The 23,721-nt window shown below is 38.9% G+C and overlaps 1 protein-coding gene across 4 annotated transcripts in view; it reads left to right on the top strand.

Annotated features, from left to right (window-relative positions):
* STAG2 (stromal antigen 2) overlaps positions 1 to 23,721 on the top strand; it is a 72,389-nt gene that overhangs the window by 1,846 nt on the left and 46,822 nt on the right. The gene's annotated exons all lie outside the window — the stretch shown is intronic.

Raw genomic sequence — 23,721 nt, 5'->3', positions numbered from 1 at the left:
CCCTCTTTCGCTCCTTTTATTTATTTATTGTACTGCCCCGGCTCGGCTCTCGCTGCTGTTATCCTCCCACAGGATGCGGCGTTCGGAGCTAATACAAAGTTTCCCTCACCGGCGAGTCCGGTGCTCTGGTTACTGGGCTGGTGGTGGGGTTTTTTGGTTGGGTTTTGGTGTTTTGTTTTTTTTTTTTTTTTTTTAATTACTTTTTGGCTGCCCCTTCCCGTGCGCTCCCCGGGGCCACACCCCGGCGTGTCCGGTCTCCCGAGGCGCCTCACCCGGCGGGGTGACCCCGCGTTTTGCCCGAGGCCGCGGGGCCGCCGCCCGGGCGGGCGCGGCGGGGCCGGGGCGGGCGGGCGGGCGGCTGCCGAAGTGCGTCACGGCGGCCCCGCCGGGCCTGCTCCGCTCCGCCGTGCGCGCTGTGCCCGCCGCCCTCGGGCCCGCCCGCCGCCCATTGGCCGCGGCCGGCCGGGAGGGGCCGCTTCCTCCGGGCCGGGCCCCCCCGCCGCTCCCGCCGCCGCTCCCGCCGCCGCTGCCCCCGCGCCGCGTCCCGCGTGGCCGCGTCCCGGGGCTGCTGGAAGGGAACGGCAGGAAAACGCCTTTTGGATCGCTTCCCTCGAAGACGTTGTACGGCCGCTTTCGTGCTCTCCGGGAGTTTTGTTGAATCCTGTTTTAAATGGCCAGGAACGAGAGTTCCTAGGGTTTCCTGTGGCGAGGTGTTCTCCAGGCACAGGTCTCGCTGTTAACTCTTGGCGGTTCAGTCTCGATTTGTGATTGATCGCTTCTTTCTCGTTTGTAGTCGTGGCCATTTCAAGCAACTTTTCCCCCTTATTCTCTTTTCGTTAAAACGGTTAACTGTGTTACATATACATATATTTATATATATATATGGGCTGCCCAGGGAGGTGGTGGATTCACCGTCCCTGGAGGTTTTTAAGATGAGACTGGATGTGGCACTTAGTGCCATGGTCAAGTAACCACAGCGGTGTTGGATCAAGGGTTGGACTTGATGAGCTTGGAGGTCTTTTCCAACCCAGTTGATTCTATGATTCCCGGAGTGTTTATCTGGTATTGAACCCTCCTAAGACTTGCTAAATACCCGTGTGCAGGCCGGCTGGTTATGTGCAGGTAAATAAATACCACGAGTGATTGTGCAATTGACAGTCATTAATCTCTGCCATCTTGGTATCACTTGCTAATTATCCCCAACTCATAATTCTGTGGATAAATCTTGGTGGTGATCAGTCACAGACTCACAGTACCACAGATTTGCTATGGGGGCTCCTTTAGTGGGTAACACAGATTCTTTTCCTTATAGCCATGATAACAGTTTCATTACTAAATAAAACATGGTGTGGGAAGGCAGCTGCCGTGCTCTTAGCATAAACCTGCATCTTTTGGCTGCTGAAAGAGTTGGAGCTGAATGAGGTGGAATCCCCATGCTGTTATGATTAATTAAACAAAGACTAAGAAAGCTTCTAAGTTGTACAAAGGAGAAAAATATCAATTGAATCCCATCTCTACCAGATAGATCTTTTTTCCATTAACTGATGAGGCTCATGTTGGTCCTTTTTGGCAAAACCAGTGACATTTTACAGTGTTTTCTACAGGTGGCCTTTGTGTAACCTGAGACAGAAACCTGAATTTCTGTTGCTGTTGTTTGTATTAAGTTAACTGTGGTAAACTTAAGGTTGGCTATTTTATTAATTTAATTCAAATAAACAAATATACAAAACTAGCCATGGAACTTAGAGAGACTTTAATTTTCCTGTGATACTTCCTAGCACTTGCATAACTCCCACAGTATGTACTTGGGCCAGAGTTATGGTTTTGGAGCTTTTTCATGTATTTACCCTTTCAGGAAGATACTACTGAATAAAGTCAATAAGCAGTATAAGGATTTGTTGAATTTTTATTTTAGAGGTTCAATTAAAATTCATGTCCAGTGCTCCTCTTTTAAATATTGTCTTGATGTTTTGCAACTGAAAGCTGAAGTTGGTTTGAGTGAGTTGGTTCAAATCAAGGAGTCTGTGATATTTTAAAAAACTGGATTCTGTGAAATGACAAGAAATTGGTAGGTTCATAGATTATTAAAATACTTATTTTAAAAATGCATTATATTACTTGAATAGCACTCCATTTTTAGAATAGGAGTATTCAATTAGCTGGCTGTTAATCTAACTCAAATTCCATAAATATATCACATTCCAGCTTTATGTGTTCAAGTCTCTAAATGTGCAGAATGGAATAATATCCACTTGGAAGGATTGTAAATAGAATTCTTAGTTAAATACTCTAGTTTTATTTTGTTTCAGTGTAACTTATCAACAACAACTGAATTCTTTAAAAAAAGTAATGTAGACAGCTTCTCTTGAATATTACATGCTATTACAGTCTCCTGTACAAAATAGCTGCAGGCAACAAACCACTTGAAAGTTCATGCTCTTGGTGGTGGGAGCAACTGTGTTAGACTTGGTTAAGTCATGAAATGATGTTGGCACATCAGAGCTTTATGAACTTTTTAAAATTAGATTGCTCTTTGTCACTTATGGTTCAGATTTAGAATGATTTGAGAGTCCTTGTTTGTCATGTTCATTTGTTGTGTTACTGTCTCAGTTGTTTTGCTGCAGGCAAATAGTATAGGAGAGATTAGGTTTTCTGAAACTTGTGAGCCAGCAGAAACAGGTTGGATGTTTTACAGAAACCTGAAATACTTTTGTTGCTTATTTTCACTGGATGAATCCCCAAAAGTAAGCAAATATTTCTACTGGTTATTGTGCTTGTTGGTTGTGTTACTGGAATGCTGTGTTTTGTCACAGAACTCTGCCTACAGTGTGGCCATTTCATCTCTAATTAGTTTGAAAACTTAGAAGAATATTGTAGGTGTGAATTTCCAAAATGGTTCAGTTCGGTTTTGGTGGTGGGTGTTGTTTGTTTGCCTTTTTTTTTTTTAATGTGTATAATTAAGAAAACATACTGGAAAGAGGAGTGTGTTGTCATTGTGTCACCGATGCGAGAATTTCCAAGAGCTTCATCTGCTTCAGTACTTGTTTTGTCATGGAAAGAAGTGATTGATGGCAGCCATCAACATACCAGTTTAACACTCTTGAAGGTCTGCTCACTTTCTCAGTATCACTTAATACATTCACATTCTGAAAACCTCATCTTCCTTATATGAGAATCACTGACAAAGAGGAAGAGAGAATGAAGTGATAACTTAGTCCTTGGGAAACTGAGGTGAGCAGGGAACTGGAGTTTTAGGTTGGAAAATACAAAGCTTGTACGCAACATCACAAAAGCTTAAATGGTGACATACAAGCTTATTGCCCTGGATTAGATTGAATGCCATCCAGTATTTTAGATAAACTCCCCTTTTAAACTCCAAGGGTAAGTAAAAATGGGAATTCTTCATGGTCTCAGTGCTCTTCTGTCACTGGCACAGGCAGTCCTGCGGTGTGGGCTGCTCTGGGCCTCCTCCTGCCTCCTGCCCTTTCTGTCCTGTTGAGTTCGCGCAGAGGTGGAGCCGAACGGGGCCGCAGCCGGTTCAAGGTCCGGGTGAAGGCGCTGGAGCCGCTCCCGCGGGACGGGCGCGGGCAGGGACAGGGTGCGGGTGCAGCGGCCGCCCCCGGTCCCCAGGGGGCGCCCCGGCGGCGGGGCCGCGGGGAGCGGGACGGGGGAGCCCCGCGGGGGCGGCTGGGGGGGCACGGCTGGGGGGGCACGGCTGGGGGGGCACAGCTGGGGGGGCACGACTGGGGGGCACGGCTGGGGGGGCACGGCTGCGGCACTGCAGCTCCTGTGCTGGCATCTGGGCCTTCTCCGACACTGCTGCGGGGAGTAAGCCAGGTAAAAACTTCCACCGTTCACTGAACAGGTTTCATGGTTGAAGATCAGTCCAGTGACTTCAGTTGGCTTTTTATATTAGGAAAAAAGTCTGCCTTCAAATAATTCTGTATCTTTGTGGTTTAAGGGCAAGCTTTGAAATCTGATGTAACTTTTGACAAGGTCAGGTATTTATTTAAGAGTGTTACAGTGAAAACTTATGTTCTGAGAGTTGGAGATTAAAAGTGTAGTTTTAATTGTATGTTGTTTTAACTAGAATTTATTTTCTTTAGGTATTTTCATCTTGCAGTTTATAAAAATCTGATAAAGTTGGATTTTTTTTTCTTTTTTTTTTGTGTATAAGTACAAAGTAAGGGGACCCTCTGAAGGTGACCCTCATTTAGCTCATCACAGTAGGGCTAGTGCTGACTTGTGGAAGTTGGGAAGCTTGAGGGGCTGTTACCTGAGTGGCTTCTGTCTCGAGATGTTTCACTGCTCAGGTATCAGCACATAATATGTGTTCTTTTTTCTTCATCCTCTCAGTTTGCTGAGTGGGATCACTAAGACTAGACCAGAATCCTAAATATGGTGGATTATGCCATTGCATTATTTCACGGAATACTTTATCAGTTTTTAGTATCTTTGTATTTCCAAGTGTTGCACTGTTACAATCTCATAGATATATGAGATCTTGGGTAGAGAAGAAGAGACAGTGAGATGTTTCATCTCTCAAACATTTTCTGAGATCTGGCACCCAGTTTTGGAGATAGGAATGTGGGAAAATTTGATCCCCCATGTTACCCCCTTGGCTTTTATGTGGCAGTTTTTTAGCCTTTACTGGCTACAAACTTGCATGGAGGAACACAGGCACAGTCTGTTTTTAAACTTCTTTATGCCAATTTGACTCAGAAATGAAGGATATGTAGGACTAGATTTGTATGCAGCTGCTTCTTGTCTTATTGTGGCTTCAGAGGGAAATGAAGTTAATTGTCAGATAGCTGCTCTGTCCAGGTATTTACTTTATTTTTGTCTATATTGTACATTTTTGGATTGTGTAGCTGGCTATGATTTCCCCCTTTGGAGGACTTATTTTTGCAAAAGAATACGATCAGAAGAGTGAGTAGATGTAAGAAGACTGGCATATATGGCAGGGTAGATTGTGATCTGTGATTGAGAAGTTAATCACAATACCTACCCAAAAAAGTATCTGAGCACATGTGTTGGTTGGTTTCTTTGGTTTTTTTCTTTTTTTTTTTGTAGGTAGGTGAATGGTTTATTTTTTTATGGCTCTGAATATGATGACTTATTAGTCCTGCCCTTACACAACCTTTTATGTATTTGATTTATGCATTTTTTTTTTTCAGTAAAGGTTTGTCATTGGATTGGTGCAAGGGAATATGTGTGACATTAGAAGTCAGTTTGTTTTTTGCAGTAGTTTTTTGGTAGCACTTCTGTGAAGCTCTAAAGAGGAGAGTATTTTTCCATCTGTTCCCATTGTTCAGGCGTTGCTAGAGCAAGCTGATGACCTCTGCTTGTATTTTGAAAAAGGTGCCTGTTGCCATGTAATGGGTATCTCTGCAGTGCTCTAGACTGGTAAGAATTGTAGCTGGATTCCAGATCTCAGGGTTGTTTTCTATTAACAAAATAATGAAATCGAATATACTGACATTTCATAGAACACAAAACATTTCCGAAACTACTGATCACTTTAAAAAGTAACAACAAACCTTAGGTGTGCATGTTTTATTTAACTGGGATTGGATTCCAAAATTAGCTTCGAGTTGCTGCCAAGGTTTGGTGAAATGCTGCTCAGCTTCTGGCCTGTGAGTGAGAGAACTTTGGGTGATGTGCAGGACACACCTGCCCAGACCTACCGGCTTCCCCCAGGTTTGTCCCTTCTGCAGTGGTGCCCCAGTCCTGGCAGGAACAGACACCCCGTGCTGGACACAGGGACAGACACCCCGTGCTGGACACAGGGACAGACACCCCGTGCTGGACACAGGGACAGACACCCCGTGCTGGACACAGGGACAGACACCCCGTGCTGGACACAGGGACAGACACCCCGTGCTGGACATGCTGCTCTGGTGCTCCCTGGGAAGGTGTGTGCTGTAGCACATGTGGGCACATAGCACAGAGGACTCAATGCAGTTATTTTCCTGTTGCTTAATGCACGTGATCTACCTGGAAAGAGATGGATATTTTTGATTTGGAGGTAATTTTGCAGTTCTTCATTATGGCTGAATTGCAGTTTTTTACTTAATATAGGATTTCAGCCTAAGTTATAAGACCTTCCCTGCAGCATCATGTCTGGGGAAAAAATTGGCTTACTTTGTTTACAAATAAAATAAGGTGTTCAATCTGAGGCTTTTTTAGTCTTTCACCTGTTATTGCTTTAGGTAAAACTCCCAGTTCATCCCTTAAGAAAGGTCAACTCTGGAAATTTGGACCATATTGAGTCTTAATAAGCAGATAATAAGTGAGTAATATAATTGGCTGATTTTTTTTCAGAGTGTAATCTTCCAGCAGGGAGAGTTCATTATAAGGAAGATTTGTAGGGAGTAGGGGTGTGAATAATTAAGATCTGTATTTTTTCGTGTGTTATTTTTATTATTTTGCTGTGAGCAATTGAAAATATATATACTAAAGTTACAACATCCCCCCTCCTCCCAAAAATACTAAATATCAAGAACATGGCTTTGTAGTTCATATGTGATTTTGAGGTGTCTAATTTTTAATTTGCAGGTTACTTTATCTGACATGAGTCCTGGAATAAGATGTTTTTTGTAATTATGGATATAGTGGCCTACTAACTTAATTTGTGTAATATGGTGGTGCATCCTGACCACTGGATATTTCACTGCAGATGTTTTTAGAAACAGAGAACTGATGAATTATGATGTTTTTTTCCAAGGGAGGAAACAGGGAAGACTTGATCAAGACCTTTTTTATCAAAACAAGAATAATTAGTGGCTTCAGTCTACATATCATATGGCAGAACTGTGCTTGCAACAGAGAAACAGGAGAGAGAATTGATATGGACTGTTGTATCTTGATTTAGGGTAAAGAATACAATTTAAATGGATTTGAAAAAGAAAGACTATTGTATTAATAATTTAAGATTAATAACATAGGAATTTATAAAATTTTGTTATTTTGTACTATTTTGGGATGGGAACTGTTTTTACAAGAAAGTTCCAGCTTGGTGTGCAGCCATAGACTGTTTTTGTAATTGTTTCTTATGTACCTGTTTGAACAACTATATCCAAAATACTTTCTTTTTAACACCACATAAAATAAAACTCTGCATTATGAATGTGCAGGTGCTTCCTAGAAGTGATGCCCCAATGAAAAAACTATTTGTGTTCTTGGTCACAGAACTGTATAGGTGGGAAAGCCCCCCTGCAGGTCTGGTCCAACCTTCTCCTTAAATCTTGTCCTGTAGCACCAAGAATTTGTCCAGTGAAGTTTGAAATGTCTCAGGGTGGAGTTTCTGCAATCTCTCAGGCAACCTATTGTGTTGTTCTTACTGGAAGGGCCTTTTTTATTTCATGTCTTAAAGTCACCTTAAATTCCTATGAAGATTCATGCCTTTCCACCCTCTGGTATATGTTTGGAAAGTATTCCTTGATGATGGAGGCTTGGGAACCTAATGCTCTGGTTCAGAGCTGGTGCTGGGTTTTTAATTAGGAATTTTTGAAAAAGAGAGAGAGGTGAATAGCTACTGAGTGACTTTTTGGGGCTTTCATTTCCCTCTAGTTGCATTTGCTGCCTTTATCCTTCTCCCGCTGTCCATGCTCAAGGTTCACTACTGCGCCTCTGACAAGTCTTGCAAATAAAACTCCCTTTCTTAAGCATTTACCTGTTCACTTAAGTGTCATTCATACACTAATCAGAATGATTCTTTTTTGCAGTTTTCATGTTTAAGCAGTGATATTTTTATTCCTTCTCATAAGTATTTTTTCTAGAAATCTACAGTTCATTTGAAACTATGGTAACCAGAAGGGAAAGCTGCACAAGTATCTCTCTTCGATCTGTGGTATAGGCCTGCTGTTACTTGCCTAATAAACATTTGGCTAAAGAAAAGGTGAAGCATCAACATGTTTGCATGTTGATTTACCAAACACAGAAATGGTTTATTAAGGCAAATATTTGAATGATTATGGAAAACGTTTGGGGTTTTTTTCCCCTGCTGAGTTACATTTTGGTCTTCAATATTCTTTATTAAGCTGCTCTGTTTTATTGTGTGCTTCCATTCTAATTGCTTTGATAAGCTGTATTTTCAAAACTGGTATATATTAGTATTTAATTTTATAAATGTTCATCAAGTAAGAAGTATTGCTGATGTGTGTATGCTGCATTACTACTCTGCTGGGAAACAGCATGGATTCTGTACACAGACAACCTGTGGCTTGACAGTTCAAACATAATCAGAAAAATCAGCCTTTAGGCATTTTATTTCTCTTGCTGCATTGCATCGTCTCAGTTATACTGCCCCATTTCTATTCAGCAATGCAGTGGTTTTATGAAAGTTAATAAACTTGTGTATTCAGAGTATGTTTGTACCTCAGAGCAGTAGTTGCTGCTAAGCAAAAATTTTCTATGGTGGCAAGACAGATTGTATGCATCAGTATGATGTAAAAATATCAAAAACATTTTTAGACACTTTTAGTTTCAATAACACTGGGTAGAATAAAATAAAGAAATGAAGAGCTACCCTCTTCCTATACAGTAGGTCACTCATTAAGATTCTTTGTATTCACCTCCAAGTGGAGTAACAGTCTCTATAAAATTGAATTCTCAAGGGTTTTCCTTTCAGTGCCAAGGGGCTATAAACTATGCAAAGAATACCTTGCATTCAAAACTGGTTAGTGAAGTTTTGTTTACAAGAGAGGATTTATATATTCTTTCATAATCCTACAAATGGGCTTAGTCTTCCTCTATCTCCAGTGAAGAGAAGCATGGAAAAATTCTTTTGGATGCAAGATTGAGTCAATGTTCTTGGTAGCCTGGGGATTTAAGAAACTTACTGAAGTTTTTCAATGCCTTTACAATAAGCACTATTTGTTAGTATATAAGGAATGAAGCATCCCAGGAGATGAAATAGGATTACCAGGAGGAAGGAGAACATAGCCAGGAAGATGGGAGAGGTAGGAAAGTGTGAGAATATGTTGATGCTTACTGGAGCCATTTCGAAATATGTTGTGTGTCCATTTGTATCACCTTCACTTTTTTATTTCTGTTGTGGAATATGTTGACTTTGAGCTATTAGATACATAAGTATCCATGAGTAACTGCTTTGATGTAAAAACCTAATCTTGGAATAGGTTGTTCTGTCAGATGTGAAAGCTGCAAATGTTTGTGTTGAATGTTTAATTTTTTAGTTCCTAACTTTATCAACCATTAAAGGCTATTGGAGTGGGATCTGGAGGAGAGAAATCAAGCTAGCAATCCATTGAAAATGTAAAGTTGGTTTTTTCAGTGAGGATAGTTGGTGGAGAGACTTGTTACTTACTGATGTGAAAGAACAGAATTGGGCAGTTATGTAACTGGAAATAATTTCTGAATGTGACTCCACGTGCAGAGTTTCCTCCCTCATTCATTGGGTTCTTCCTTCCATATTTGTTCAGGCTGCTGCAGATGAGTCTTCCCCTGTCACAGGGCCAGTTCCATGGGTAGCTGCTGCTGGTAGGGTGGTTTTGTCTCTCCTGACTGCCTGTTTTATCGTTTGTCTTGTGCCTGTGTTTTCTTCCCATTTGAACCTCACAGGAGAACTGGTTTAAGGAGCTGAACTGAAGAGTGTCTGTGTGTTAAATCCCTGTGGAGTCAAATGGGTGCTGCTTCTGCATGGAAGAAGATAAGGGAGCTTTCAGCCAGTGAGAATACAAAGTATTCAGTATTTCAGTAGTTGAAGTGTTGTAGTGGCAATGTTTTCTGTGACTGGAGGACCAGGAAAAGAAAACTTTTTATTCCTGCAGTCGTCTACTACTTTTCTACGTAGTAGAAAACTCAAAAACCACTAGGGTGATATGCCAGTTCCAAAAGCAGTCCTCTAATCTCTGTAATGATCTCTGGTTTATCTTTTTTTTTCTTTCCCCCCCAAAAATGTTACAAAGTCTGTCATAGATCAATTAGAGTTCTGCAAGGAAATACAGGACTGTACATTAATTTATGCAGGCAGGAAGATCATGTACATTTTTCTTTGGTTTTGGTCTGTGTGCTAGTTACAAGTTGTGCAGGTGTTACTGGGAATAAGATGGAAGGAGTAGGAGACGATTTTAGGAACAATTATAGAAGATTTTTCTCCCCTCAAGATTTTCTTCCAGCCTTGGCATGGTTAATCAGCTGCTGTTGTCAAAACCCTGCTAGACCTCCTCCTTCAGCTAGATGCTTCCCAGCCTGTTGTGGTTAGATCTTGTTATGAGCCTTTGCACTCTGGAGTTTTCTGTGGTTTATGGAAGCTGCAGTGCCAGTTCTATACATGGTCTGGCTTCGGCCTGTTCACAGAATACAGACCATCCTATGCAATGATCCAAAGTCCCAGCCTTCCTGGCTTCTGAGATTTTTGGGGCATGCTGAGGCTATGGGTCTCACCTCTGGGAGTACCTGATAATTAAATCAGACATAACCTTTTTTAATCTCATAAAATATTAATATTGTCCTTCAAAGATACTGAGAAATGCCTGAACACGTTGCATGCCTCTCCTCTTTACCTCAGTTAAACCTCAGTTCTCAGACCATTTTTTCTTCTACTCTTGGAAGAAAGCTTGCAGGGTGTTTTTTACAGTGTGGAATTCTAGGTAACAAGGTGCTGGCTTCCTTGAGGTGTTTGGGAAGAGCTTCACTGTTGATTGATCAGAAATTATTACATTGTGATTCATTGCCTAATTCCTTGCCATTTTACAATTTAGATCTGGGAGAGCTGGTCAGCTCTAGGCAGAACTGGGATTAGCTGAAAATAAGCTTCTGCATCAAAGTCAAACTGACAGCTATATGCTGTGATTTTGCTTTGTGAAGTTGTAGTCAGAAATACTAGACAACAGGAAAGTCGTATTTACAAGATTTTTGGAGTGCTGTAGATCATTTTAGGTTGTACAGAGGGGTATGGAATGTGGGTTGTTCAGCATGCATTTATATAAGCCATGTTGGAACAGGAGTTTCTTTTTTGGTGTTGAATTTGTAGAAGGCAGTAGGCATTGGTTCCCCCAGTTTTGCAGGTGCTCCTTAGAAGGACTGTTGTGAATTTAGCTGCAATTGCCTGAGCTCTGTTTCTCCTTACTGCTGTTGAAATGTTTCAGTGGGACTTCCCTGCTTGGAAGCGTGCCAGAATGAATGTGTGGGAAGACTTAATACTTGCTACTTACATAGCATTTTGTATGTTCAAAGTCTTCTGCAAATATTAACTAATCTTTATTTAGCATTTGTGCCCAATTTCTGTCAGTATAAATCAGTAACAGCCAGTTATGACCTCTACTTTTTTTGATGTCAGAAGAACAAACTGCTGTAACTAGTATAGTAAGAATAATCTTTATCATCTTATTAAAGTACCAGTTTTTGTCACTCCACACTTCTGGCTTCGTGTGGTGTAGAAAAAAGTTATGAATAGAGCGTAGTACTACTCTTCAGGAGGTCTGTGTGCTGTAGGATGCTGAGTGCTGGAAGGAATGGCATTGCATTCATTTTGTGTGTGGTATTTCAAGCTTTTCTGTGCTGGTTTTTGTTTCTGCAATATTAAGGTTTATTTCTTTCCAGCCTGGGGAGCCACAGCGTATTCATAACAAGTAATGCTGTGAGAATAATGTTCATTGTGAGCTTGCTTCTTAAGAACTGTCATTCAGCTTAAAACAGTCTTAAGTTGAAAATTCTTAAAATTACTTACAGTATACCTGCACTAAAAAGTTACTGAGCTTTGCCCTACTTGTATTTTGGCGTTATAAATGCCTGTTTTTAGCAACTGGTATGACAAATTCATTAAGCTGTTAGTTGTTTTAGGTCTGGTAAGGTTCTTGCAACACCAAACTCCAAGTAGCTGTGTATGTTTTTATTAGGATCCCATGCTCTATTTTGAATACTACTGTTAGGTTGGGTTTTGCCACTGCAGTTGATCAACTGTAAATAACTAGTGTGTTGTACAGAAGTATTTTGCAGCAGAAAAAATATTGTTCTGATGGTCATGTATAGTCTCTGTTCAGTTTTCAGAATTTTGGCAAGAAAATTCTGTTAAGTCTGTAAGTAAGTTTGAATTGTAAATTGTGATACAATAAAAGTTGACTGTTAATTTCAGAGAGAAAAAGTCTGTAGAAGAAGGTCTGATCTTTTACTTTGCTGCACTTTGTCTTTGACCAACCAGTTTACCAATTTTGTTATGTATTAATTTGTTTTTGACTTTTAGTTAATGAAGATTTTTACTGTTTGTTGTAAAGTTGAGTAGCTTTAGAAGTTAAATGGCTGTGGGACTTTCGACCTTCACTAAGTGTCTAAAATGTAGCTTTTAAAGAAAAATAGCATTGTACAAAAATAAAAAGTGTAAATAGGTATCCCAAATACAGGCCTAGTATTGCTCTAGGAATGCTTTGGATCTTAGCTAAAATGGACAAAAACTGTATTTGATTATTATCTGTCAAAACCTTAGTCTAAACAACTTTGGTATGAACACAAAACCAATTTTTTTTGTTTGTTTTCTGGTAATAACATGATTTGTGGCATCTACACAGATCAATGAAGAAAATAATTAGAAACAGAACTAGTTTTCATTATGTACTCTTGGATTATTAAACTACTCAGTGGTGAGTTCTCTCTGGGACTGAATAAACCTAGTCCTGTTTTTTTGTGGAATAATCGTAGATTCTAATCATGTCGGATGTGCTGGAGAAACATTGTAAAAGTAATGGGTTACAGAACCCAAATGAGACCACTCTTGGCTGTACTTGGTAAAACAAACTAGTGGTTTGCTTTTCTGCAGGGATGTAACATCTTTCTATTTCTGTCACATCTCTGCTGCTTTCATTGCCATTTCATGTAGGCTTCAGGCAAAGGTGATCAACTGTTGGCTTGTCAGAACATTTATTCAGACATCACAAACCAGAGTGAGTTATGAATTTTCATTACTGTTGGAAAAGCAGCATGTGAGGCCAGACTTTTACATTTCCTAGCTGGCTGGATAACACTTGGGACTGGTGTTTGGGTGCTGTACTAAGTGTGGCTCCCAGTGCCATGGCCAGAGAGGGTCGCAGTGTATGGCAACCCCTAAAGCAGTTGTAGCCTATCAGCACAGTATGGACATCTCTCTTGCTTTTGACATAATTTGACAGTTGATCATGTCTGCCACACTGTCTCACTGATTTTGAAAGGAGCTGTTTTGCACCAGCCACAGGACTCTTTTGTCGAGCCAGCTCAGCTTACTAAACTGTTGGAAAGCTAATTCATTCACAAAGAAATTAATAGACTGTTGCTCAACAAAGGGTCTGACAAGTGCCCTTGACTAAGAGACATGGCCAGAAGTAAAAGCAAGGAGAAGTAGGACTGTTCTCCAGTAGCAACCTATCTATTGTATTATTAAACTACTATGGTTATTGTTTGTAGTTTCATTCATTATTTAGCGAAAAAGAGGATAGATATGGTTAATGCAATCTGTTCAAAAATTGGTATAAATGTGCTTAGTTGATAATTGAAAGGAACAATGGAATAAAATTTGAAATTACTAGAACATGGACATGTTGTTGCTGTTGAACAGCTTCCTTTTCTACAGCTAAATGACAACTTAAGAAGGTGTAGAAAAGGCAAAGATTATGAAGTAGGGAAGTGAGTGGAAATGGTGGAACTGCTTAAGTTTTAGAAAGGCTTTTCTATATTGTATATGTAACGTGTTTTATAGTCTAAGTATCCAGTAATGGTGTAAAACTTTATTGAAGTGAAGAACAGATGGTTTTAAATGTATATGCAGTTTTTAAGATTTGGTAGTTTCTGCACAAAGGACTTAATGACATTTGGAATTAAAGGGTAAGTGTTGCAGGTCATACGTTGGGACTTGTGTATCATGGTATTGTGGAACATACTCAAAGTCTTAGAAAGGTGGGATATCTGTGCTCTCAGACTGCTAACATTTTGCCATTGTTACTTCTCTTTAAGTGGTTCTCTGGATCCACTAATCTGGGAAAAGATTATTCTCCAAATAAAATGGAGGAAGATTTGTCACGTGTTTCAGGGAACACATAAATGACTGAATTAATCACTTAGACAAACAATATAAGTTGTGTATTGCTATAAAAACACTGCTGTTTTGGGCATCACACAAACAATTATTGCAGTGGTCACGTTCTGAAACAATATCTTGTAGCAAATCATAAGTTAATATTTTATGGTAATAAACAATAAGCAAAAAATGTTATTTGCATGCAAAGAAAGTTACTTGAAAAATATATTTCAGCATTGTTGTTACTAGATCCTCAAATCTTGAGAACACAGCACTAAGGAATGTCTTTCTATGGATATACATATAATGAGTTCTGAAGGAAAGGAAAAGTAGTTGTTTACTTTGAGAGAAATACAAATTACCAAGAAATAGAATTGCCAAAAATGGTAAGAAAATACTTCCTTAGACTATTTTAGTGATATAGTATAATGATAAACAGTCATATTTTGTGCCCATCTTTGGTGAATAAGGCCTGGCAGCACTCTAAGTGCCACAGCTACATGTTAAGAAGGTGCTGAATTTGCCTATTTGTAAAGTCAACCTGTAATTCTCAAGCAGATTTAATGCTGAATGAAGTATCTTCTGTCCAGGACAGATCTGGCATTATGTGTTAATGAAAAATTGTCAGAAATGTAGTTGTGGGCCTCAGTCTAAGGCATGTCAAGGTTCCATGGTTGTGTGATCTGGTACTGCTTTGTGTGAGTATTAACACTTGTGGTGTCACTGTCAGAGGACTCCTGGGTGTGCTGCTGTGTCTGGTTGGCACAGAGAGCAGATGTTTCTGCACAAACCTGGAGGACGGTGTGATTTAAGTACCACGCTGCAGTTTCTGACGGTCCCGGAAATTACATCTTGCTGTGCTCAGACTCTTTCTCTGGTAGCTTAATTTTGGGATGATTATTTGTTCTGAAAATGCTGTGCAGCTCCTTGGTTCCTTGTGGACTGTATGTTGACACTACAGGTGGCTGTGCCTGCTGGTGTGTGTTACCTGCCTGTGTTGCTTTATGGGTTACAAAATGAAATTCATAAGCTATATTATTGCTGAAGTTTCTAATAACTGTGAAGTATTACTGGAATCCTGAACTTCTCTTCATTGAGAGCTTAATTAAAATAAAGGCACAAGTTATTGCAGAAAAGTCAGTACCACTAATTTTGGTTAATAAAGACTAAATTATATGGTATATAAATACTGTCCATTTCATAATGGCTGAATATTAATCTTCTGATTGTAATTTGGTAGCAGTTGCCTTCCTGAAGTAATTCTTAAACCATGCCATTTTCATTTGTTTCCTCCTGCTCCCCCATTCCTGCCCCCAGATATTTAGATTTACGAATACCATGTCTTCTAACATGGTTAACTCCCATCTTTTAGAATTCTCTGAAAGACACGGTAGTGCTTCCCTATTTAATTGCATTAAAAAAAGAATATTTTTCTTACATTGATGTTTGCTAATTCATCTTGTGAGGTAAATGGTCTTTGGCATAGCAAGGAGGAGCAGGGGAGTTTTCAGTAATGGAGATGTGGGCTGATGGGTCCACATCAGCAGCCACCACTGGCAGGGCATGGGAAGCTCCATCAGGACCTTTTAAAGAAAAGTGCTTAAACTGAAGAAAACCTAAAGGACACCCTGGGGTTTAGGGACCTGTGTGCACCTATGGAAGTAGACTTGGTCAGTCAGTACCAGTTAGGGCAAAAGATTGGAAAGGGAGAAATAAAATATTTTCCCTGGTTTTCACTCACTGTTATTTAGCTAGGTGTGCAGTTTGCTGTGCAGTATCACAAAGGTGCTTTTTAATTATGTTTTTAAAAACACTTTGTTAGGCTTCTACAGCTTTGCCTACCTGTTAGATTCTGAAGTCCCACAATCTGCTTAGTCATAAATTCAAGTTCATAAAGCAGTTCTTGAACTAAAATTTCATTTTACTCTTGTATGTATTGATGAACAGGATAAAAACCAAACATTTTTTCACTGTCTCAGGAAAGGTTTCCGCACTAGATCAGTCAACATTAATTGAAATTATTAATTAGCTTGGAGTGAGAAGTACAGTATTGTACTCTTGAATAAATGTTAGGTTAATAGTCTGTTTTAAGGACTAGGTTTATATAGTTAAAAGACTGCCTTTAAAAAAAAAATTTGTAGTTACATATTTGCAAATATTTGTGGCGGACAACATTTTAAGATATATACACATTCTCCAAATGGATTTCTCTGAACATCATCCTTGTGGTGTTAGGACCATTGATGAATGAGCTGATGAGTTACTGCCCGAGTTTGTATTTTCCTGTACTTCGTGTACTTGTAGGGTTTTCAGTTTGGGAACTGCAAAAGCCTTCAAGAAGTTTGTAGTAATTGTCACAGGTTCAAGTGAGATTTTAAAAAAATCTGTGAAAATGTGTAGTTCATGATTTCCTTCTGGTCAGTAAGGGATCAGGAAGGATGGAGGAGCCTGTGCTACAGGGGTGGGTAGATAGAGATCCAAGTGTGAGTGCTTTCTGTATGTGAATACTCAAGAAGGTTTTGAGGAACTAGGTATCATCTGTTAGAATATCCTTTTCTTGCTCCCCTCATGACGGTACAGGCAGCACTGAAGCAGCTGTAACAGAAAATTTGTCTTCCATAAAATGGCTGAGGGAAGACTAGGAAGATGAATACTTTTTATTCCAGGTTTGCAGTTTTCTTGGGCTTTGTATGTTTATCATTATTTCTGGTTTCAAACTGTTTAATTGGAAAACAGGTCACCTGTTGTTGTGTATGAAAGTTTGTGAAAGGGCTTGTTTTAAATGACTGGAAATTAATAAATTATTTTTTCAATCTTTCTTAAAATACTATTCTTCACAAGTGATTTTGTGTCTATATTGAAAATACTGAAATATCAATATTTCCTGTGCAAGAGAGTTTTGCCAGTTGTGGCTTAACAAAGGTATTTAGTAGTATGTTCTCGTCACTCCTGACAAAATGCACATGTAACCTTCCTTTCCTGGGATGGAGGGGACTGGAATACTGTGGTAGTGCTTGATATTTGTGGCTTTGAACTGCTAAGGTTAAGCAAGTTGTGTGGCCTTTCACTTTTCCCCTCTCCTTGGCAGTGTGGGGGGATTGTTACCTGCCTGTGCATAGGTGTTATTGATGCTGCTTTAATTGACCATAAGCAGTTTCTGGAGCACATCTTGGAGACATATTGTCTCCTTGGGGATTTACTGCATTTGCAACATCACACCTCTGATCCTGCTGCTTACTGAATATGATTATCAGCCATTAGGACTGAATATTTAAACATGGTCACTACATGTTTCCCTCCTCAATTTGGATTTCTGTTCTCTGTTAAGGATCTCTCTCCAGTGTGTTTAGTTTTTGTGAACTTCTTCCATGGGCTGTGACATTTTTCCTGTGCCCATTGTTACAGTGTGAGTTCTGTCTGGTTCTTAGTCTTGCTGACAGAAATGTGGATAGATTTTTACAAAATAAATTTTTGTGCAAAATGTATTTTCTTCATTTTCCTAGGGAAGATAAAAGTTCCTTCCTTTTTCCTAGGATTCAGTCAGTCTCTAGGTGCTTTATATTGTTTTCTCACCCATTTGGCCTTGTGTGCTCCAGAAAACTGAAAAATCACATCTTAATTTTTGGGTTCTCCCGTCATGCTGCCCAGGTGAAAACTGTTAACAAGCAGCATGTCATATTGCACATTAAAGACTGTGTGATATAGAAAACATGAAATAGTCTTTCAGCCTGGATAATTTAAGTATTTTTTACTTGTTTGGTTTTGTTTGTTCCAGCACACACGGGTATGGTCATATTTTGTTTACATTATACTGCTGTGCTGGAGATGGACATGTTTTAGACCATGTGATTTATTACTAAATAATAAAATAATATTTAGCCTGTTATTTCAATGTAAATTTTGGGAATGGTAAGTATTAAAACTTAAACCTGTTCTTTTAATTTTAGAATGGGGAATCGACATAGTGTGTGAAACGATGTGTTAATTGGTGAGATTTGTGGTTTAAATTGGCAGCCAAGGCACTTCTTTGTCTTCTCTCCCTTGCAAATATTGGTTGCCATTTTGAACAAGAAGATTGTTTTAGTGAAGGAGAAACATTTAATAGCATCATTTTATGCTGGTGCTTGAGGGTTGTAAATATTGCAGTCCAGCAAATACTTGAGAGATTTCTTGAGCTGGAAATTGCCACATGTGTTCAAGGTTTTGCCTTGTCCGTAAAGTGAATTGCTTGATGAGCACTTCATTTTCTTCAGGGTTATTAGAGGAAGTGAAAATATTTTGGTATCTGCTTCTGGAAATAGTGCTGGGCAGTTGTCTTTTTCTCTACAAATTTGATGGTTTTGCTCCTGTTTAAATTAAGGCAATTGATTCTTGGCAAGTCAGGTGAAGATATGGTGATATCGTTAAAATTTTCAATTTATACTGCACAGTGTTTCATATATCAGTTGAAACAACTTTAATTTTCTCCATTAAATGTTCTTTTGAGGGGAGTTGAGGGAACTGTTATTGCAATTCTAAAATTGTGTATTCAGGTTGGGCTGTAATACAGAATTAAATATAGAAACACTGTAATGTAAAGAATAATTAAACCTTCATTGCTGCAGAATGTATCTTGGTTGTCTGTAATCACCATACAGTTAATAACATCATTATATGGTCTGAGAGAGAATGGCATTTGGTTACTTTGCTTGGGAAGAAGAGATGTGTATTTGTGTATGCCACAGAGAAACGTGAGGATATTCTGTTAGGCCTCAATGGGTAAGATGTCCTTTGTGGATTGGCTTTTTTGGTAGTCCTCATAAAATGCCAGAATTATTTCCTTAATCATATCCTAGGTGTTTAAAGCTTTATGCATTTATTTGTGAGAAAGCTGTGTGAACAACAATTTTGATGGAGTACTATTTTTCTGTATCACTTCAGAGGGTGAAAAGGCTTATTTAGAGCTTGTCACTGGTAGTATGTTTACTGTGTGAATTCAGTACTAAGACTTGATAAATAATTTTTAACGCTTACTATGCTTTCTTATTTTTATTAATATACATGGATGTTAATTGGAGTTAATTGCCTTGGAGACCTGATCAGAGCTCTGTAAATTGAGTGATATCTCTAATTCTTGCTAAAGGTTTTTTCATTTTTCAGATGGTGTTCCTGTGCTGTGATTTTATTTTGCTGTTGAACAGCTGTGACTTTGCTATTCTTTGCTTTAGTCCTTGGAATGCTCCAGCTGTGTTCTTGGACCTTTCCTTCCCACCTAAGTGAAGTTCAGGAGTAGCTCATTGCTGCCTGTTCGTGGGCCCTCATCATTCTTCGCTGACCTTTGGAAAGGTTCGGTGCTGCTGTCTGGCTCCCTCTCTGCTGGGCTGCAGTTCTTACCTTTGTTCCTTCCCTGCAGAAGAGGAATTTTACTAGTTTGTGGCTTAGCAAGTGCATCATGCTCTGATCAGCTGCAAGAAGTGCTTACACACCTTTCTGGTTGTTGTTCTCTTCTGCCTTGTTTTCTTAGTGGACTGTGTTTAATACCAGGGTCTGCGGTTCTGGAGTAGTTTTTACACTTAGCATATAAAGTCTTAAGTTAATTCACATAGTAATAAAATTTATGTTCTGTAATTAATTTTTTTGGCAGGCATCTGTTTCACAGTAATGAATTGGTAGCAGTTCCTAAATGTCTGTTGACTGTCTAGAGAGTTGTAGGAAAGCTGGCATTTAAAAATCTTTTTCATAACTAAAAGAAGTGGGCAGCTTTATATTAACCCATCTTTCCTCAGAAAAACTTCTGACTGGAATCTCTCTCTATAAAAGTTTAAAACCCCAGTGAATTGTTTTTTTCTTGACCTCTGAATTTAAAGGGTAGTTACTTTCCCTTAATCTCAAAAACACCCTAAAATAAAAAATCACATGCTAAGGATAGAGATATTAGTTGTTTTTCTTAAAAATACACAAAAAACCCCCAAACACAGATGAACAACAATTCCAATTTAACATTGTGTTATCTGTTATCACTATTGTCTCCAACTCTTAACAGCAGTTGAAAACTGTGGCTCTGATTGCAGGTTCATTTTAGGTTGCTTGCAAGACTAAATTTGTAGCATTTAATGATCTAGGATTTTCATACCCTAGGGCAAGATTATAGTAAGTGGAGGTCAAGCTGAACAACCGCCAGACCTGATTTACACTCAGATAAAAATGTTCTTGTCTAACAATTGGATTGAATGTTATTACCTCTTTCCCTAACTTGTGCTGAAAATTGTTTTATATTGTTTCAAGACCAAGGCAGTCTGATGCCAAAAAAGCATCCTCTGAATGGAATATTAATTTCACCTTTTGAGTTTGTGAAGTGGCAGAGAATCAGGTAAATGTATCAATGGCCTCGGCACCTGTATTGTGAGGGATAGGAGACTTACTCAAAATAGAATATTTATTAATAGAGAAACTCTCCTTAATATGATGTCCATGTGAAAGCAACAGTCAATGATGGTGAAATAGGAAGAAAGAAATCTTGGAAAGATGTAACCCCTTTGATTATTGGTGTTTGAGAGTGCCAAGTTGTTTCAGGAGGATTGGTGTCATTACTTCAGATCAATTGATTGACTAGTAACTGATGTTTTGACAGTTGTGTAATAGATCATGACCAAAACAGTGAGTGTTTTAATATATGTTAGGTGAGCAATTAAACTGTACTCTGAAACATTAAAAGTAATTACACTTTGTTATATGTGGGCAAACTAAAGGAAAGATGGCAAATATATTTCAGTTGAAGCATTGTGTTATTGTAACTAAACATCAGGTGTAGCTGTTTTGTCAGGTGATGTTAACTTCCAGTGGCATGCCTGTATAGGAATTCCATTTGAGTTGAAACAACTCCAGGTATTATCCTTGTAATCCTGATTAGTGGTACAACAGCATGAGAGTTCTATACTGCTGATTTATGGCCAGAGCAATTCTAAACATTATGTGACTTTTTGAGTGAAAACACGAAGTTGGCAGTTTGCATTAGTAATGCAGAGAGATTACTGTAACGTAGCTTGTTGTTCCTCCAGTGTTCTTATGAAATTGGTGCCTGGGGCATTAAAATGAGGACTCGGAAAAATCTGCTACTTGATGATACTTAGACATACTGGGTTATTTTTTTGTGTAAGGGTATCTTAAACATGCATGAATCCTAATCCAGTTACCTAATTTTAAGCCTCTTCCCATAATGTATAGCCAACCCCATGATTACAAACTGCATGTAATTGAATTTTTTGAAAAATAAATCATGGTTTCAGGAGCTGTGAACATGCTGTAAGTAAAACAGTAAATGAGTTTGCAGTATCATACCAGGTTAAAAAGTTTTTATTTGTCATTAGGTGTTATGACTTGATGTTAGAATCCTGAATGGTCATTACAAACTATTGGTAAAAGTAATTTGAGAACAAAATCTGTTAGGCATAAGAGCAGAGACTGCAGAGTTCAACACAGGAGTAATAAATAATTATGTAATTGATGGCTGACTAATTAAGTCAAAGAAACACTGCTCTTGAGTGAGTATCTGGAAGAACTGAATAACCTACTATGGGGGAGTCAACAAGATTGAATATCCATTTCAGAAAATTAAATGTGTGTTTAGAGAAAGTGTATTGACTTGTTTTAGCATTGCATCATTGCACAACATAAAATGGAGTGGAAAGATCAAAGCAATCTGAAAGAGGTATTGCCTGTTTTAAATAATCCCTCTTCTGTCCAACCCTTCAAAATACTTGGAATTATTATTTAATGGGAAATGTCAGAGGAACTAAAGTAGGACCGAAAAACTCCCTACATGTATGTTGTGTTCTCACCTGCTGAGTTACCCATTTCTGATATGAGCATTGGGAAGGTGGGAGATAAGTAGTTGGTACAGAAGAGAAACCTGTGCTAAGAGTAAGGATGTAGTTAATTAAAAAACCACTGCAATTGTTGGGGAAGACATGGTGACAGATACAGCACTTGCATTCTAGCAATTCTTGTTTTAATAATTAAAGGTAATTGCAGACTGATAAGGCAAATATGATCATGGGCTGAAAACCACAAGAAGATGATCCAGTTCTGATAATAAATTAGAAGCCGAAACTGTAGTGACTAAAGCATTTTCCCATGCAATTGTGGGACAACTCTGGGGTTTGTTAATTGTCCTTTGGTGATTTCCGCCCTGCCAGTCGACTTTTCCATCCCTCTGTCAGAGGTTACCACCCATGCCACGAAAGTCAGCAAAATGGGGTTTGTCAGCCCATCAGTGCTCCCTGTTTGCAAGTGCAGAATATTAGCTTTAATTGGCACTGCAGATGAGTGCCATTAATAGATCTGACTGTGAGACAGAGCATATGAAATAGGAAAACTTGTTCTCTTTGTTGTTGGGGGGTGTGGGGGTGCTTTTGGGTTTTTTTGGGGTGTTTGTTTTTGTTTGTTTTTCTTTTTAGAGGGTGGGGGTTTTCTTCCTTTTTTTCTTTTTTCCTTTTTTTTTCCCTTTTCCAGTGGAATGGTAATATTCAACTGAGTTAAGTTCCCGCCCTGGGTAACATCCTCTTAAGAATGCTGGAAAATGGTTGTCCAGCACTAAATGTACCTGAGTTTGATACACAAAATCATGAGTGTTAAACTGCTGTATGAATTAAAATGTAGCTGCTGTAAATACAGTCAGCACTGCTGTGTGATGATGTTTTACATTTTGTACCTACTTGCCAACTAACTTCAGCAGACAAAAGTGTTTCTTGGTATTCCTTGTATTAAAGGAGTGAGTAAACTATGATGGCTAAAAAATGATGGGTTTTTTGTTTGTGGGTAAAAACAAGAGCTTGATTACTTACCTTATGCCCAAGATGACATTTTTGTTTCAGCTAGGAGGAAGAAAAAGGAAAAACTCAAACACAATATTTTGCATGCAAGACTTGTTCCATGTGCTGGAGGTGAGGGGACTGGGAGGGGACTGGTACCTCCTAGTGCTGGAAAAATGCTGTGAGTTCCATGTGCCTCCAGGAGTGTGGAGCAGTTGGGAATTCAGCTCCCTGGGCTATAGGGTACCCCCCATTCCAGAATGCCTCACTTGGAGTGGGGGAAGGGGGAGAAATGGTAGCACATGTAGCTTGTTTAAGAGACATCTGGCACTACTGCTCCTGTTTTTTTTTTTTTTTTTTTTTTTCTTTTAAAAAGAAAATACAGGAAAAAGAGGCTGAAAGTAACTACCTTATCTCAACAGCTTCTACTCTGTTGCTGAGCTTTTAAGTTTGATAGTTGTAGTTTTAATATTGTCAGTGTATTAAACATTGCTCAAATAAAATATTTACTACAAATTGTGATACTTGCATAATGTTACCAGAAAATTTTCAGCAGAATTTAAATTTACCTATAGGCTATAACTGTCTTTGAAAGAGGAGGGAGCTACTAGATTTATTTACATGATGAATTTACTCAAGAGCAAACATGTAAGGGTACAGGTTTTTTGATTTTTTTTTTTTCTTTTTAGATTAAATGAAAAAATTTAGGGTTTAATTTTGGTTTATTTAACCAGCTGTATTTGTGCATTTTAGATCTGTGTGGAGTGGATGCTCTTGTGTCCCTGTGGTGCCTAAAGTACAGTATTTGAGGCACTTACAAAGGAGGATAACTTCAAAAGGATAGGTCTCACAAACCTTTGCTTCGGAGTATTTTACATCAAGACTTGCTCGGTATTTGTCAGCTTACTTAGTAGAATGAGATTGGTC

Source organism: Manacus candei, unplaced genomic scaffold (genome assembly GCF_025592945.1).
Source record: "Manacus candei isolate 608988 ecotype Guabito, Panama unplaced genomic scaffold, ASM2559294v1 h1tg000003l, whole genome shotgun sequence".
Taxonomy (NCBI): domain Eukaryota; kingdom Metazoa; phylum Chordata; class Aves; order Passeriformes; family Pipridae; genus Manacus; species Manacus candei.
Note: the sequence above shows the minus strand (reverse complement) of the source record. Positions and strands in the feature narration are given on the sequence as shown.